This window comes from Pogona vitticeps, chromosome 1 (assembly GCF_051106095.1).
Source record: "Pogona vitticeps strain Pit_001003342236 chromosome 1, PviZW2.1, whole genome shotgun sequence".
Classification (NCBI taxonomy): Eukaryota; Metazoa; Chordata; class Lepidosauria; order Squamata; family Agamidae; genus Pogona; species Pogona vitticeps.
The window spans coordinates 15,380,656-15,398,105 of NC_135783.1; the positions used below are offsets into that span (position 1 = coordinate 15,380,656).

At 44.1% G+C, this 17,450-nt stretch overlaps 1 long non-coding RNA gene across 1 annotated transcript in view; it reads right to left on the bottom strand.

The window, feature by feature from the left end:
- Window positions 1-222: 222 nt before the first annotated feature.
- LOC140706789 (uncharacterized) overlaps window positions 223-17,450 on the bottom strand; it is a 41,641-nt gene continuing 24,413 nt past the window's right edge. The window contains exon 2 of the long non-coding RNA XR_012086655.2: window positions 223-364. This is a non-coding gene — a long non-coding RNA (uncharacterized LOC140706789). The remainder of the gene's footprint in view (window positions 365-17,450) is intronic.

Below are 17,450 nucleotides of genomic sequence, written 5' to 3' on the forward strand. Positions count from 1 at the left end.
CCTGGGTCTGTCCAGCACGACACATAATATTCTTGCTTAGGAGCTCAGGCAGGGAACCCACCATGAATGGCGAAATATGTTCCCAATTCCTGTGAAAGCACAAGGCCACACAAGAGGACTTTAACAAGACCCACCACAGGGATTGGGCCCCAGATATAATTAGGGGATGGGGAAGAGAATCCCGTGACAGCCCCTGACAAACAAGACAACACTTCAAAACCATTCCGGAAAAATACTTTTATTGGTTTTGGAAAAGAGGCTAAACTGGTATATCCTCAGCAGAGACAACAGCCTGGTTCAGCTCCAGCAGGACGCCTGCCTTCTGGTCCCTCGCATCCCCCTGGGGAAGAGGAAGCCTCGGGCTCTGCAAGAGAAAGAGGGAAAAAAACAGTTAAGTGGGGAGCTCCTCCACGGCCGTCAACCAGCTTCAATCCAGACATATCCACCCACCAGTGTTCTGGCAACTTCATCCCAAAGTTCCACCTGCCAGCCAATTCACACACACACACAACAGACACCCTCCGACACACACACACACACACACCTTCACTCCACCAGCCATTCACACCCACGCCCGGGCTTCCATCCACTGATACCACACAGCTTCTGTCAGCTGGTTTCTGGAAGCTAATGTCCACCGGCTTCATCCAGCAACCTCTGCTGGCCTCCGCCTGGTGGCCTCAGCCAGTTTCCGCAGGCAGATCCCACCAGCTTCTGTCTGCCGACGTCCACCGACTTCTCCCCGGCCTATCATGGATATCAGCCAGCTTCAAGCCACGGATCTCCAGCTGTTATCTCGCAAGCCCTCTTAGCAAGTTCAGAAGTGGCCTTGGGCAGAAGGGCTGGGTCCCTGCAGCCGCTGCTGCTCTCTCTGCCCGACTGCCCTCTGGCCACTGCCTCCTGCCCTGCCCAGCAAGCCCCTTTTATATGCCAGCAGAGAGGTGGGGCTCTGTGAGGTGACAAAGCCCCAGGAGACTGGGGTTGGTTGGCAGCAGCAGCACCCTTGGGATTGGCTGAGTCCTGAAGATGATGTCAACAATCCCTCTGATCATGTGATTCACCCACAAAAGCTTTCATATTGCTTGATGCTGTATATATTTTTAATTTATTAATGGACCAGTGACCAATTCCTCTGATTGTTAAATCTCCCCATGTTTGCCTCTGCCAGGATTCTAGGCTGGTCCTCCAAAACTTTTTCTCCCATCGTTTGCACCATAAGGAACTTTCCTAAGCTCTGAGCTAGGAAAAAAACACAAAATAATAAATGAATAAGGATGGGCAGTCACACAATGCAGCCTTCGACCTTTTTTTATTGTTGTTGCCTCTTTTTGGACATTTTTTTCTTGCCCTTGCCATGAAAAAGTTATTATAAGGAGACCGTTAGGAAAAAACCTAAGTGTTTGAAGCACATACCTGTATTTTAACACCATGCTTGCACTATCAAAGATGCAACTGTGTTTCAAAGATGCTCCCAGTCTTTGGAACTCCCTTCCTTTGAACGCATTTTTAGTGTTGCTTTTGTTTACTGTTTTTAGTAGGGTTATTTGTTCCTGTAAAGTCCTTTTTCCAGCACCTTTTGAAGCGTGGCTGTCAGGGACTGAACCTGCAACGTCCCCCATGCCAGACGTGCTGCTGGCCTCTGAACTAAGTTGCTCCCATTGCTGGTGCTTCCACTCCCAGTGAAAGGTAGTCATACAGAGGAGGGGCAGGATATGTAATAATGGGTTCAAGCTATAGGAAGCCAGATTTAGGTTGAATACAAGGAAAAACTTCCTATCTGTTGGAGCAGTATGACAATAGAGCCAATGACCTTGGGAAATGGTGAGCACTCAAACGGTGTAGACATTCAAGAAAAATTGGACAACCATCTGTCAGATCTGCTTTGACTTGAATTCCTGCATTGAGCAGGGAGTTGGACTTGATGGCTTTATGGGTACCTTCCAACGCCATTATTCTATCATTCTACTTAAAAGCAGCAGCCATTATACCAATATTGGGTATACCATTTAATTAATGCTCCATTGGCTTTGTTTTATCATGGGGCAAAAAGTCACACACAGAATTGCTCAATTTTATGTTGCACACACTGAACGGGAGTTTCCTACGAGCACCTACTATATTTTCAAGGAATATTCCAGATCTCAAGTCTTCTTCCATCCCATTGCTATCCCTCCCAACCAGCTCCATCTCTATTCAGATTTCTTTAGTCAGCTTTTAAACACACTTTCAATCGACCCAGAGGCAGAGAACAAAAGGAAACTGCAAATAGTCAGCACAAAGGCTTCGCCCCACACCTTTACAAATTGTGGTATGTTTATAAATAACAAACCCTGAGCAAAACAACATGGCTTCCCCTCTCCTTCTCTCTCACCCCTCTAGGCATCAGTTCAATTTAACATTCTGGTCCTGCTTGTGCCAACCTTCCCCCCCTCCCCCATGTTTGTTAAATCACTGCACAGAATATGTACCTAGCACTCTAATTAAAGCCCACAGCCATTTATCTCTCTAATTGCAACAATGCCCTCCAGGATCATTTCCTCCCCAATGAACCATACTTCTTTTCGCCTGAGTAAGTGACTTTAAAACCACTTGGAGCCGCGCCAAGCCCTGAAGTGACAAATTTACTGACGGTGAGATCACACCAGAAACAATGCCGCAGAATGAAAAATTGGTGAGGTCAGAAAGAATGAGATTTTCTTTTCTATCAGAATCTGGACAGGATTGGTTCTATTGCTCTAGCATTAACTGCAGCCTTATCTCATTTTCCCTACAAATTAGTGGGTGTCACCTTAATAAGTAAAATGGCTCTCCCTTCCCCCCCCCCATGCTCACTAACCTTTCTAGCTTGACAGGGGAGGAGAAGCAATGGTTTCACTGGGGCACAGCAGGAGGATCCAGAAGCAGTGAGAATTACTCTAGCAAACCCTTCTCTCAAAACAGTACCAAGGGCAGCCAAGCCCTAAAGCAAGCAGGACATTTGTTCTGGATAGCTGCACTCTCAGTGTTGCCCCCAATTGCTGGGGAGATCTTACCATCAGCCCCAGGTAATGTCATTGGGAGACACTGGAGGCCTCCAGGCTATCTGGATCAAACATGCCCAGTCTTGTCCCTCTTCTCTGTCCATGTCAGTATTTCTGTTTTTGAATTTCCATGAAAAGCCCCTTTCCTGTCAGTGGGGATCTGGGTCTTACACAGTATTCGACTGCTTCTGTAACCCCTATGAAATATTGGTTTAGCCCAAAGGGAAGGGATTTTTTAAAAAAAAAAATGGGGTTGTGACTAAGAGATTTGGATCAGAAAGAGCCAGAGAACTGAAGAAACCAGAGCTGCTGTAGCCACTTTTAACTCCAAAGGCCCCTGTCAACTTGGTCTAAGGTTTTGAATATTCCATACGAGGAGTCAATTCTTCTATGTATTGGACACCCAATGCAGTTAGGGACGTGGTGGTGCTGTGGGCTAAACTGCAGAAGCCTGTGCTGCAGGGTCAGAAAACCAAGCAATCGTAAGATCGAATCCACGCGACGGAGTGAGCACCCGTCGCTTGTCCCAGCTCCCGCCAGCCTAGCGGTTTGAAAGCATGCAAATGCAAATAGATCAATAGGGACGACCTTGGTGGGAAGGTAACGGCGTTCCGTGTCTAAGTCGCACTGGCCATGTGACCACGGAAGACTGTCTTTGGACAAAACGCTGGCTCTATGGCTTGGAAACGGGGATGAGCACCGCCCCCTAGAGTCGAACACGACTGGACAAAAATTGTCAAGGGGAACCTTTACCTTTTACCTAATGCAGTTGAGGAAGATTTCTTGGATTTTTCTCTGAATTTGAATTCAAAGGGACACTTGGACTTTGCAATGCTGCAAGCAACGTCTGTATTGGTACTGTTGCCTAGGTCTTTTTGTTTGTTTGTTTGTTTGTTATTGTTATAATTGCTCATGTTGTCTTTTACATAACTGTGAATAAGAAAAGACTCATTTTGTGAAATTAACTCTGCAAGGCTTCTCAATAGATATCTAAGTAAGCAACTAGCCCCATAGAGCTTAAGAGTGTTGCACACTTACACTCAGTTGTTTTTTCTAAACTAAAACTTCAGTATTCAGGTTTAATTGCAGTGTTGGCACTTTGAAAGAAATAAGTTGGTTTTGTGTTGCAGTTTGGCACTCGGGCTCACAAAAGTTCACCATCACTGGTATAGGGGGAGACTATCTAGAACTGCCCTTCCCATGGAACACTGGGGCAAATCCTACGAAGTGATGGGACTGAGGGAGCATTTCTTTCTTCCCACCCAAAATATGACGAGTGAGGCAAAAAATGAGTTATTAATAAACCTTTTTTCCCCCTTTGTTTTACTTTTCTCCCAGAATTCTTCCTGGGGGCTTCTGGGTGAATTATGGGAGTGGAAGTCCTAGAAATAAAAATGTCCTATCCCCAGGAACATCATTTCACTATCAAGCAATGAGACAACAATAGCTGGGTACAGAGAGAGATTCTAACATCCTAAGGTTCTGACCTAAATACAAGAATGTAGTCCTTCATGTACACACACACACACACACACACACACACAGAGAGAGAGAGAGAGAGAGAGAGAGAGAGGTTGTCCTAGTACAGTGGTGCCTCGCTTAACGATAATCCGTTCCAGGAAAATCACTGTTAAGCGAAAACATCGTAAAGCGAAATAAAAAAACCGCATTGAAATGCATTGAAACCCATTCAATGCATTCCAATGGGGTAAAAACTCACCGTCCAGTGAAAATCCTCCATATGGCGGCCATTTTCGCTGCCTGTATAGTGAGGAATCCATCCTTAAACACAGCGGGGAGCCATTTTAATTACCCGGCGGCCATTTTGAAACCGCCAATCAGCTGTTAGAAAAACATCGTTTTGTGAAGAATCGGTTCCCGAAGTAGGGAACCGATCATTGCAAAGCAAAATTCCCCCATTTAGACCATCATTTTGCAATCACAATTGCGATCGCAAAAAGATTGTCGTAAAGCGGATTCGTCGTAATGCAGGGCAATCGTAAAGCGAGGCACCACTGTAGTTTAATGAAGTTGTACAAAGGAGAGGAAGCTAAATCCAGACAATATACTCCACTGACAGACATATCTCACTTTTGCCCTGCAGCTTTAAAAATAACTGTGGAGCACACCAGCTATCAGCTACAGCCTGAAGACTTCACTTGGAGATCATCCTCAGCCATAGGACCCTGCAAGGGAAATCTCAGGCCTTAATAGACAGGGCTTCCAGTCTTCTCCTCAATATTTCAACACCTTCTTTGTAACAGATTGATACTTTCCGTTTCTTGCCTCTCACTTTTAATTGCATCACATCTTTTTTCTTCTTCTTCATTGTAAACTCAGAATGCTGGATTGAACAGGAGGGGTCAGTGTAGGATGCTGCTGAGGTGGTGGTGGTGATGTGTGCCATCACGTCACCCCCTGACTTACAGTGACCTCATGAATGAGCACTCTCCAGAATGTTTTGTCCTCAACCGCCCTGCTCAGGTCTTGCAAACCCAAGTCTGTGGCTACTTTTAGAGAGTCAAGCCATCACACACATTTGGTTCTTCCTCTTTTCTTGCTGCTTTCCACCTTTCCCAGAATCATTGTCTTTTCCAGAGAATCCTGCTTTCTCCTGATGTACCCAAAGTAGGACAGAATCATTTTCAGCATTGTTGCTTCCAGGGACAGCTAAGGCTTGATTTGCTATAGGACCCACTTGTCTGTCTTTCTGACAGTCCAGGGTATCTGCAAAGCTCTCCTCCAGCACCACATTTCAAACGAATCAATTTTTTCCCATCAGCTTTCTTAACTGTCCAGCTTTCACACCCCTACATGGTGACTGGAAATAGACCACACAAATATCGCTGATCCAATCCACATTTAAACATTCACCTCTACCCAGTGCATATCCCTAGCAAGTCTGCCAGCATCTTCAGCTGCCACCCTTCCTCACCCTTCTCTTACCTTATTGAAGAGGTAAGAATGCAAATCCTCAGTTGTCTCATTCCCGTGCATGAGAATGAAAAACCACATTGTTTTTCCTTTCCACCTGCAAGACAGGTGAGATATTTTCTGCACTATCTATGAGCATTGATTGCACTTGCAGGGGTGGGGGAAGGACTATTTTAACCCTGAAATGCAAGCAACACTGTCTTCCACCCACCTGCTCTAAAGATTATGGGCATGAGTCTGCCCCCTAGGAAAAGGGAAGTGAATGTAGTGGCCCTCGTTTTTTTTTTTTTTAAATGAATGGATCCAGGAGGTGTTGCCATTCATTTTCCTCTAGATTTCAACACCTTCTCAACTGGGCACCTTAGGGCAAAGACCCACGTGCCCTGTCTTAATTTTGATCCTGGGCAGGGCACTGTAGCTTCCTAACAGAATACAGATTTTCCTTGCAGGAGGTCCCAGATTCAAATGCCGGGAGTTCTTGCAAGCAGGATTTCTAGACCTCATGCCCTCCAGAGGCACTGCAGTACCATTTCCCTACTATTCCCGATGAACAGGGACCTGGCCGCAGTGGTGGTAAGGCTGAGAGTCACAGCCCAAGACAGCTGGAGGGGGTCAGAAAGGGGAAGGCTGCTATAAACAATCAAAAGACTGAGTACAGAGCAGCTTCCTAGAGTAATACAGCCCCGGCACTGTTCTACAGCCTCAGTAAGAACTATGCCAATGCAAAAGATTTGTGTAGCGAATAACTGCCCTTTTAATGAGAAGAGAGCCTTCCCCATCTAGTCTTGGAAATTACATCTTCCTTCTGCTGTGGTATCAAGATGGCTCCAGAGGCTCTCCGGATTCTAACTTGTTAGCCATCAGCAGCTGTTGCTGCTGATAGAGCAAGAGATTTATACCGCCGATGCTGGTATCACTATCTGTCTTTCCTTCAGGTGAGGACATTAAGGGCATGGCTTTTACGAGCTTCGGAGTCCTCCATTTCTTGCTGCCTCATTATGTGCAGGGAGACCCTACAAGGTGCATCTCTTTTCCCAGTCTCGGGAAATGCCTTTATTGTGGCTTTAAAAGTAAGCACTTTGCTCTTTTGTCAGTTAATGAACAAATACAGAAACTGGGGTGTGCAAAATACACTAGTACGAAATACATCCTACCTCAGCCCTGGAGGGTTTTCTGAACTGAAGCTCATCTCAGGGTCAAACTAGATGTTATGCTGAGCAAAGAATGAATATTGGTGCTCCACAATGTGCACCAACAATTGGATTTCCTCACAGCAATCAACCTTGCAATTTGAGCCTATTCTTGCCTTCTGATAACCAACAACAAAACAAATCACAGTGGAATGCGAGATACAAAGGTGAAGGAAAGCACATGTTAGGATAAACAGACTGAAGGGATGAGAGGCTGAAAATACACTTTGCACAAATTTCACAAAGCAAAAAAAAAAAAGGGGGGGGAGCTCTCATTCTCTTTACTGGAGGTGAAATTTCTCAAAGGGACTGCCCCACCATTTTGAGACAGCTCATCTCGGCCATAACCAAGATATTTAGTGAAATATGTTCAGACCTCTATCTCAAAACCCAGGCAAATCCATGTGGGAGCACTTGTCCTTTAATGATCAGGCTCTGAAGAACAATGACATCTCACAAAACATGTTAGGGGGAAAAACACCAGCGACAATGATTTTCTCACATGTGTTCTAAACTGCATAAAACAAAGAAGAGAATATGTTAATTAATGATGAAAAATTTAGATTTGAAATCTGTCTTCAGTGGTTCTTTTGCTTGCCTTTTAACTGCTAGGAAATAACTTTTTCCGCCCCTGGAAATAGAACACAGTATCCATGGTAATGCATATAGTTCAAATTAGAAAGAAACTCTTTTCTGCCTTTTTAAAAAAAGCCATGTTTATTTATTCATTGGCTGACTTTAAACACACCGGCAGTTATTAAAGGCCCTTGCAGGGTAAGATATTGGAGAGGGGTGTGTGTGTGTTTGTGTGTGAGTGTGTGTGTAAAACCTGTGTCAGAAGCTCAGTTTCGCCCATCTAAGGAGAGTAATTGTTTAATTACCATTTTTCTAGCCCTACAGTGGCTGAATCAGTACTCTAAATCATCTTCGAACATAGTTAGGCCATTCAAAGATGTTCCACTTCTTTTTGGTTCAGGGTAAACATTCATTTCCAAAACATTCATTTTGGAAATGAACGCAGTCCCATGATGCACTGGGAAAGTAACAAAGTATGTGGCCATTTCCCCCCTCACACCGTGCCCCCTAGTCCTTTCTGTCTTTAGAACACCTTGTCATGCTGGCTGAAGATAAACCATTTCATTTGTCTGGGGCACAGTGATAAAATGGTTTATCCCTGGAAAAGACCCTGATGTTGGGAAAGTATGAAGGCAAGAGGAGAAGGGGACGACAGAGGACGAGATGGCTGGACAGTGTCATCAAAGCTACCAACATGAATCTGACCAAACTCTGGGAGGCAATGGAAGACAGGAGTTGGGTCAAATTCATGTTGGTAGCTTCAGTGACATTGTCCATCCATCTCATCCTCTTGCCCTCACTCTTTCCCAAAATCAGGGTCTTTTCCAAGGAGTCTTCTCTTCTCATCAGATGGCCAAAGTACTGGAGCCTCAGCTTCAGGATCTGTCCTTCCAGTGAGCACTCAGGGTTGATTTCCTTCAGAATGGATAGGTTTGTTCTCCTTGCAATCCAGGGGACTCTCAAGTGTCTCTTCCAGGACCACAATTCAAAAGCATCAATTCTTCTGTGGTCAGCCTTCTTTATCGTCCTTTCCCCTTTATTTGACCTTCCCCCTCCCGAACTGGGTGTCCACTTACCACTTCCTGTGTTGTTTTTATGGCCAGCATAATCAAAAGCATGTCCATCATGGTAGTAGCCTGTCTGGTGCTGCCCTGCCTCCCTGGCAGCCACTTAGCAGCTGAGCAAGGGGGCTTGTCATCCTGCTCCCTTGCCAGAGTGGCCAACCAAGCAGGGAGGTGGGGCAGTGCCATCTGGGCTACAGCTGAGATGGACAAACTTTAGGCAATGCCAGCTTTGTGGGCCACATGATGAGTGGTAAGTGGACACCCGGTTCAGGGAGGAGGGTTCAATGGAGCTGGCCACCTGTGCCAGGGGGCTTTGTATTCCTCTTCCCCAGGAGACGAATGCGAAGCTCCCATCCCTACATCCAACCTCTGGCTACTCAGTCAGATACCCAAACCACTGAGCTATCCAGCCCTCATCTGGAGGAATAGTTTACTATAACTAATTCTCTGATAGCATCCCACATTGCAGATCCCCACCGTGCTTGGTACCTTTTCAGCAGCCTTATGACAGTCTCCTGTGTCATAGTCCAGCAACCATCTAGCCCAATTGTTTTGAAGCCCACATAAGTGCATTGTCCTTTTCTATAGCATCCTCTCCCCCCCCAAAAAAAAACCCTCAAGGTGATTTCAGTGCATGCTGTTTTCAAAAGGCTATTCAAAAGTATTGCATGACTATCTTTTGTTATATATTCCACATAAAATGGGATTGGAGCACACACCGTACTGGAACTGTGAGCAACAATGAAACGGAAACATCAGGATAAATGGGAAATGGAAATTCCTAGCACTCGGCATTGCTTGAGTGATCTCTCGGTATGTGTTCAGCTGAAGAGGATGTTGCTTTGCCCACTGTGAACATGACAGAACCTTGAGGAGCAATTAAAACATGGGTAACCACACAAATAGTCTATTTTTGTGGTGGTGGTGCCAGACAAGAATATGCTGGTGCTTTCCTGGTAATCTCGACAGTCTCTCAAGCTTTTCAGGTTTCTACTGCTGCAAAAAAAAGTTGAACTTGCCCACAGCTACAAGGTGGTCTACTAGAATGGGCTTAGGAAGAAACTGTTTTATGAATTATTTTTAATTTTTCTGTAGAAGACATCTAGTATCTTAGGTACTGGAGGATGGCAAAAATAGTTATTGTTTCGACTATGCTCTTTCTCCAGAGTCAGAAATGACAGGTGCAGAATAATACAGCTAGCGATATTTTTAGAGGTAGGGTCATAGCAGCAAGCGCTTCCACAGACACCCTAGAGAAATCTGATCTGAGTGTCTTCCACTCAAAACCAGGGGGAAAAATTCTTCCACGATACACAGAACTTCACAGGTACTGAGTAGATGAATGATAATTGTTCACTGCTTGGACCTCCACATTTTCTTGTGAATGGATATTTTGCAGAGACTGGAAAAGTGACTGAAAAATGTTGATAAGATAAAACAATCTGATTGAATGACATTTATGTCGGGAAAAGGGTGTTTAAATTGGCATTTTTAAATATTTACATTACAATTCTCAATGCCTTAACCAGAATGAAGGGGGGAAATGTCATCCATGGTTTTGTTCCTCCTCTCCCTGTGGCCCCTGTTTTGAGCTCTGGGGAAAAAAATAATTGCAATAATATTTGAAAATTCAATTTCTTACCCAAACATACAATCCCCCCAACCCTTTCTCTTTTTCCCTCCCTTACAATCTTGCCTCCTTCCTCTTACCCCTTTTTAAAAGCTGACTTTCAGATTCTTGATGACACTGTGCATGGAATTTTATGTATCAAGACAAATCTAACATTCTCATGGTGCAGATGAGTTTATTTCATTTATATATTTAAAATATTTCCCTTCCGCTTTTCTCCCCAGAAGGACTCAATTGGGGAGTTCCATTGGTGAGAAGGGAGTGGATGTTCTTGTCAGTTTTCAGGCCAGTTTACTGGCCCTTTATCGTTCGTTCATTTTAGTCGTTTAGTCGTGTCCGACTCTTTGTGACCCCATGGACCAGAGCATGCCAGGCCCTCCTATCTTCCACTGCCTCTCGGAGTTGTGTCAAATTCATGTTGGTTGCTTCGCAGACACTGTCCAGCCATCTCATCCTCGGTCGTCCCCTTTTCCTCTTGCCGTCGCACTTTCCTAACATCAAGGTTTTTTACAAGGAGTCTTCTCTTCTCATGAGATGGCCAAAGTACTGGAGCCTCAGCTTCAGGATCTGTCCTTCCAGTGAGCACTCAGGGTTGATTTCCTTTAGAACTGATAGGTTTGTTCTCCTTGCAGTCCAGGGGATTCTCAAGAGCCTCCTCCAGCACCACAATTCAAAGGCATCAATTCTTCGGCGGTCTGCTTTCTTTATGGTCCAGTTCTCACTTCCATACATCACGACAGGAAAAACCATAGCTTTGACTATTTGGACTTTTGTTGGCAAGGTGATATCTCTGCTTTTTAAGATGCTGTCAAGGTTTGTCATCGCTTTCCTTCCAAGAAGCAGGCGTCTTTTAATTTCATGGCTGCTGTCTCCATCTGCAGTGATCATGGAGCCCAAGAAGGTAAAATTTGTCACTGCCTCCATATCTTCCCTTTCTGTTTCCCAGGAGGTGATGGGACCAGTGGCCATGATCTTAGTTTTTTTGATGTTGAGTTTCAGACTGTTTTTTGCACTCTCCTCTTTCACCCTCATTACAAGGTTCTTTAATTCCTCCTCACTTTCTGCCATCAGAGTGGTATCATCTGCATAGTGCTCCATTTAATGGCCACTGGTTGACCAACACTATTCTCCATATCAAAAGCCCCTTGCTAGACTCTAAAGGGAAGAAAGAAACAACAAAATTGCTTGTAAGATTGCCAGCACATTATGCACAGCCATTCTAATGGGCTTTGGGTTGCTGCTTTTGCTGTGGTAAGCAGAACTTAAGAGTCCTCTGCTGATGTTTTCTCTTACTTTCTCAGGATATTCAGAAAGGATTTGCTGCAAATGATTATTCACAGGAAGCGGCATCAATCCAATTCAACATATTTTCTATTTCAACCAGTGTTATCCTGACAGGCATCTCCTGTCCAAAGACTTGGACAGTGAAAGCTCTTTGCCATAACTTAGAATCATAGAATCATAAAATAATTGAGTTGGAAGGGGCCACAGAGTCCAGCCCCCTGCTCAATGCAGGAATCCAAATCAAACTAAAATCTGACAGATGGTTGTCCAATTTTATCTTGAATGTCTCCGTTGTTGGAGTGATCACCATCTCCCGAGGTCATTGGCTCCATTGTCATACTGCTCCAATAGTTAGAAGGCGCCTCAGTTCTTCTGGTGTATTAAAAAGTTTAAAAAGACATACAGTATGTGAGATGCTCCTTCATAGCGAAGAGAGCCATGGACCAAATCTGTTCATCATTCCAGCTTTAAAATGGCACCTTCTTTCATGGGATGCTTTAAACACTCTTCCTGGTTTCCTGTTTAAGAAGCTCCATTTGGTTCTAATATGAGCAAGAGATTGGCAAAGGTCTTTCATTTTCTCTTATAGGACAGCAAATGGTAAACAGCCCCCCCCCCCCATAAGCTGTAATTTAACTTTCTGGTGTTGTGAAGCATTATGACACTTGCAAGAAAAAAGTCTCTATTTTTATTGCATTGTAGAGTTATATTCAGGCTTTCCATGGAGACACATCCCCCCCTCCCTGGTAGCAGAGTCTAGAGATTTGATGCATTTATTTGTTATGTATCTTACAGGAAGCCAGGAGTGGATGAGGGGTGTGGGAAAGCTCATATTTAAAAATGTCTAGGGGATGCTCATTTGCATGCAGCAGTATATAACTGAGGTTCTCCGGGGAGGGAGAACCTGCACTGCTGTTTGGCTCATGACAAAAATAAATAGCAAGCACTTGGAAGTTTTTGTTTCCCTCGTTGCTCAAAAGACATCCTATAACATAAAAACCGCTCGATGGCAGGAAGAAAAAGGATGTTAAGGTGGATGAAAATGGAGATGGAAGGGGGAATGGGTATTGCCTTTCTGTAAATCTATGGCTTCTGTGCGGAACCATATCAGTTTACCGATTTCAGAAAGAAAAGAAAAGAAAAGAAAAGAAAGGGGGGGGGGAAGAGAAATAAAGTCAGTACAAAATTAGAAATTGGGATGGTCAAATGCCCAGAACAGATCTCACATGGAGAAAGCCTGCAAAAATAAAGGATTTCATTTCTGGAAGGCATCCTTATCCTAGCACACAGCAGTAAATGGCATAAATAGAAAAAGAACTCAGTTCCACCACCCTTATAGATGCATTTCTTGCAGAATTGGGGGGGGGTTCCTCTGTTGCACCTCCCAGACTTTGGAACTCCCTCCCACAGGATGCCAGTCAGACCCCCATCATTGTCTGCAAGCTTTCCCTTGGTGACTGGCTGCCTAAGTAATGTTTTTAAAGGTATGGTTGTGCCTTACTGCTTTGAAAGTGTTTTTTGTATTGTGTTTGTTCACAATTTCTTAGAGTGGCATTTGTTTGTTTGATCCTCTTTTTTTGTATCTGTAGGCTTTCTGTTTTTAGCTTTAAATATCGTCTTTCAATAATGGAAGCAGCATCGGGTCCTTTTTTTAAAGGAGAAAGGCAGCCTAAAAATATTTTAAATAAATAGAATTGTTCAGTTTGAGTCTTTTATAGCGAAGAGGAGGTCATTAAAACCCCAAAGAGCAAAGGCCCCAAATAGGCACAATGGCGGCATCCCTGCCTGTTTAACCACAGAACTGCTCCAAATGTCATACAAGGAAAAAGGCAGACCTCCAACTTTTACCCTGTTCATGTCTGGCTCGTCTGTCTCATGCACCTTTCTCTCCAAGTGGTTCTCAAGCAGCCAAGTACTCTTCTACTACCCAAGAGGGAAAAACACTCAAGGAGAGAAGCTACAGGCAGCAAGCTATTGCTGGGAAGAGCTTTCTGGTTGTGTCACCGCTAGTTTCACAACTTGTCGTCTGTGGTGTTGCCCCACGTTCTTTCTGTAGGAAATCTCACCTCCATACAGGTTGCTGTTCAGGAGACTTAGGTAAAGGTTCCCCTTGACATTTAGTCCAGTTGTGTCTGACTAGGGGGCAGTGCTCATCCCCATTTCCAAGCCGTAGAGCCAGCGTTTGTCTGAAGACTGTTTCTGTGGTCACGTGGCCAGCGCGACTAGACGCGAAGCGCCTTTACCTTCCCACTGAGGTGGTACCTATTTATCTCCTTGCATTTTTACATGCTTTCGAACTGCTAGGTTGGCAGGAGCTGGGACAAGCGACAGAAGCTCACTCCGTCGCGTGGATTCGATCTCACGACCTGCAGGTCTTCTGACCTTGCAGCACAGAGGCTTCTGCGGTTTAGCCCACAGCGCCACCACATCCCTCTCAGGAAACTTACAATACCCCTAATGCTTTCCAGTGCCATGGAACGTACCGCCACCCAGCCAGTTCCTCTGAAGGGTCTTTTCTCGTTTACACACAAGTTGTAAATTACAGTGGTGCCTTGCTTAGCGAGGTTAATCTGTTCCAGATTAACCCTCGCTCAGCGAATCCATCGCTAAGTGAAATAAAAAAGCCCATAGGAACGTATTAAAACTGATTTAATACGTTCCTATGGGCTTAAAACTCACCGTTCTGCGAGTTTCCTCCATTGCGGCGGCCATTTTGGATGCCTCGTTAGCGAGGCAAAACAGCGGTTGCCATTTTGTTTTAGCGGCGGCCATTTTGGAACCGCCGATCAGCTGTTCACTATGCATTGATCGCGTCCGCGCGATCATCGCATAGCGAAAAAAGCCCATAGGGGACATCGCTGAGCGAACGCTCCAGCGATGGCCCGGGACCCCTCTTTGTGCGGTTCCATCGCATAGCGAAGCGATCGCTATGCGAGGCACCACTGTATATAGAACATGCGAGAGGCCTTTTTGGGGGGAGGGCAAAAGCCCTCAGAATTCTAACTGGGGCAAATCCACCAAAGCTCTTGTAGTTCAGAATATATGAAAACCCGTCCCTAATTGGAACAATAATTGTAAGTAATTATGATGACAATTGTAACTAATTACATTTTAAAAAATTATTTTAAGCTCTGATGTATCTATATTGGCGTCTATAAAGTACGGCCTTCAGATGCTGTTAGATTCCCGCAGCCCTAGCCATTGCAAGAAATGGCAAGGAATGCTAATATCACAATGCCTGAGAGAGCTAAACTTTGCTCATCCAGATTTATATATATATAAATATCTGAATAAAGCACCAAATACACTGACAGACCTTTCCCCTTTTCCTCAGTAATCAGCAAATAGTACATAACATCATAACATCATCATCATCTTAGAACTGCAGATCTGGAAAGGAGCCTATGGATCAGCGGGGAATTGAACTCCCAACCTCCTCTGGCTTACCTAAACCAATGAGCTATCTAGCAGCTCATTGATAAAATAGGCGTGATTATGTACAGGATAACATCATGTCTGAATAGCTGGGTGGAAAATTCCAGCCACTTGTTGCCAGGGATGGAGCGGTAAAACACAAAATAAACCATATATCCATTAAACTCACCTTAAGAAGCATACTGGTAGACGTCTGCCATGAATTTTTGGGACATTTCTTTATAATTTTGCTGCACTGACCACAAGATACGGGCGCATCCCTGATGAAGTGGACTTTATCCCGCAAAAGCTAGCATTGATTGTTTGATACATTCTTTAGTGCTCTAAAAAAATATATCGCCTTTTCCTACATTTGTATTAATTGTCATAATAGAAGGGGCCTGTGAGGACATCAAGTTGAACCCCCTGCTCGATGCAGGAACACGCATCAAAGGATATCTGCCAGGTGGTTGTCTAAGTTTCTCTTGAATGCCTTCAGGGTTGGAGCACTCACCACCTATCAAGGGCATTGGTTCCACTGTCTTACTGCTCTAATAGGAAGTTTTTCCTGATATTCAACTGAAATCTGGCTTCCTGTAACTTGACCCCATTGTTGCATGTCCTGCGCTCTGGGATGATTGAGAAGAGAACCTGCCCCTCCTCTTTATGACAGACTTTCAAGTATTTGAAAAGTGTTATTTTATTTATTTATTTATTTTATTTATTTAATTTATATGCCGCCCACTCTACCCAAAGGTCTCTGGGCGGCTTACAACAATTAAAATTCAATGGAATAAAATAAAATGATTAAAATACAATTAAAATATCATTGTCTCCCCACAGTCTTCTTTTCTCAAGGCTAAATATGCCCAGTTTTTTTTTTCAGTCTCTCCTCCTAGGGCTTGGTTTCCAGCCCCCTGATCATCCTTGCTGCCCTCCTCTGAACTTGTTCCAATTTGTCAGCATCCTTCAGTAAATCAGTAACAATGCTTCAAACGTCTGGATGCAATTCAGTGCATCTAGTCCTGTCTACTCCCCTGGGAAAATATACAGCAGTATATAAAGAAAAAGATCTCCTTGTGTCCTGTTTAAAACCATGAATACGGAACTTAAATGTGACTTGTATTGAGTCCCGCAAGCCAAGCAGAGATGACAGAAGTTGTTCTGAACTGAGACACAATGCTCAAAAGAAATCATCAGCAGATGTTCTTGAGCACCTTCATGATAGCGTCTGCTTAAAATCTCAACAGTTGGCCATGTTGCAACCATGACAGGAGCCGGTCATGCATTGTGACTGGCTACGGGCTAAAGCTGACCTTTTCACACCTCCCCTGTCCCATATTCTTTTGCAGTGACAAGGGTGCCATCAACTTGACCTTCTGTCATGGTCCATTGCTACGGACAATTGGTTCTCCCGTTTCAAGGAAGCTGTGATGCAGTAAGATGATAAATAATTACTCGCCATGCCATGCTGATTGACTGCAGTCATCCTCTGGCTCTGAGCAAAAGAGCCCAATAAATCTGGGATTGTTAAAAAATGGGTTTAAAAAAAATTATTTTAATTTTTACTTTGTCATCGTGATGCTTATAAATACCTGGGCAGGTTTTTGCTCCTTGGAAATCTCTGTTCTAGATGGATCTGACATCCCCCTTGCTAGACAAAGGTCCATGGATTTTAGAAAAAGTGCAGAAAATTGTGTCTATCGCATTACGAGGATCATGAGATGTTAGCACAGAGTAGGCAAATAAATGGGCTTAAGCCCCCTCTCCCCTAAGTTCAGCATGACATACATTCTGACTTCAAACCTGCTTACATGTAAGTAAATCCCACTAGGTTCAATGGGGTTCATCCAAAAAAACAAAAACAAATAAAAAGAATATATATCAAAAGGTAAACTTCTAGGCTCAAAAACAGGACTAATTTTGATTCTGCAAAAATATGACAAAATTTGAACACTTTCCCCCCCTCTTTGTCTTGGGTTTTGAGTTGTGCTAATAAAAAATTAGCGGAGGCACTGACAGATTTTACTTTCCTGGGCTTCATGATCAATGCAGATGGTGACAGCAGCCACAAAATTCAGACACCTGCTTCTTGGGAGGAAAGCGATGTCAAACCTAGACAGCATCTTTAAAAGCAGAGACATCACCCTGCCAACAAAGGTCTGCATAGTCAAAGCTATGGTTTTTCCAGTAGCGATGTATGGAAGTGAGAGCCGGATCATAAAGAAGGCTGACTGCCGAAAAACTGATGCTTCTGAATTGTGAAGCTGGAGGAGAGTCTTGAGAGTCCCCTGGACTGGAAGGAGATCAAACCTATCCATTCTGAAGGAAATCAAGC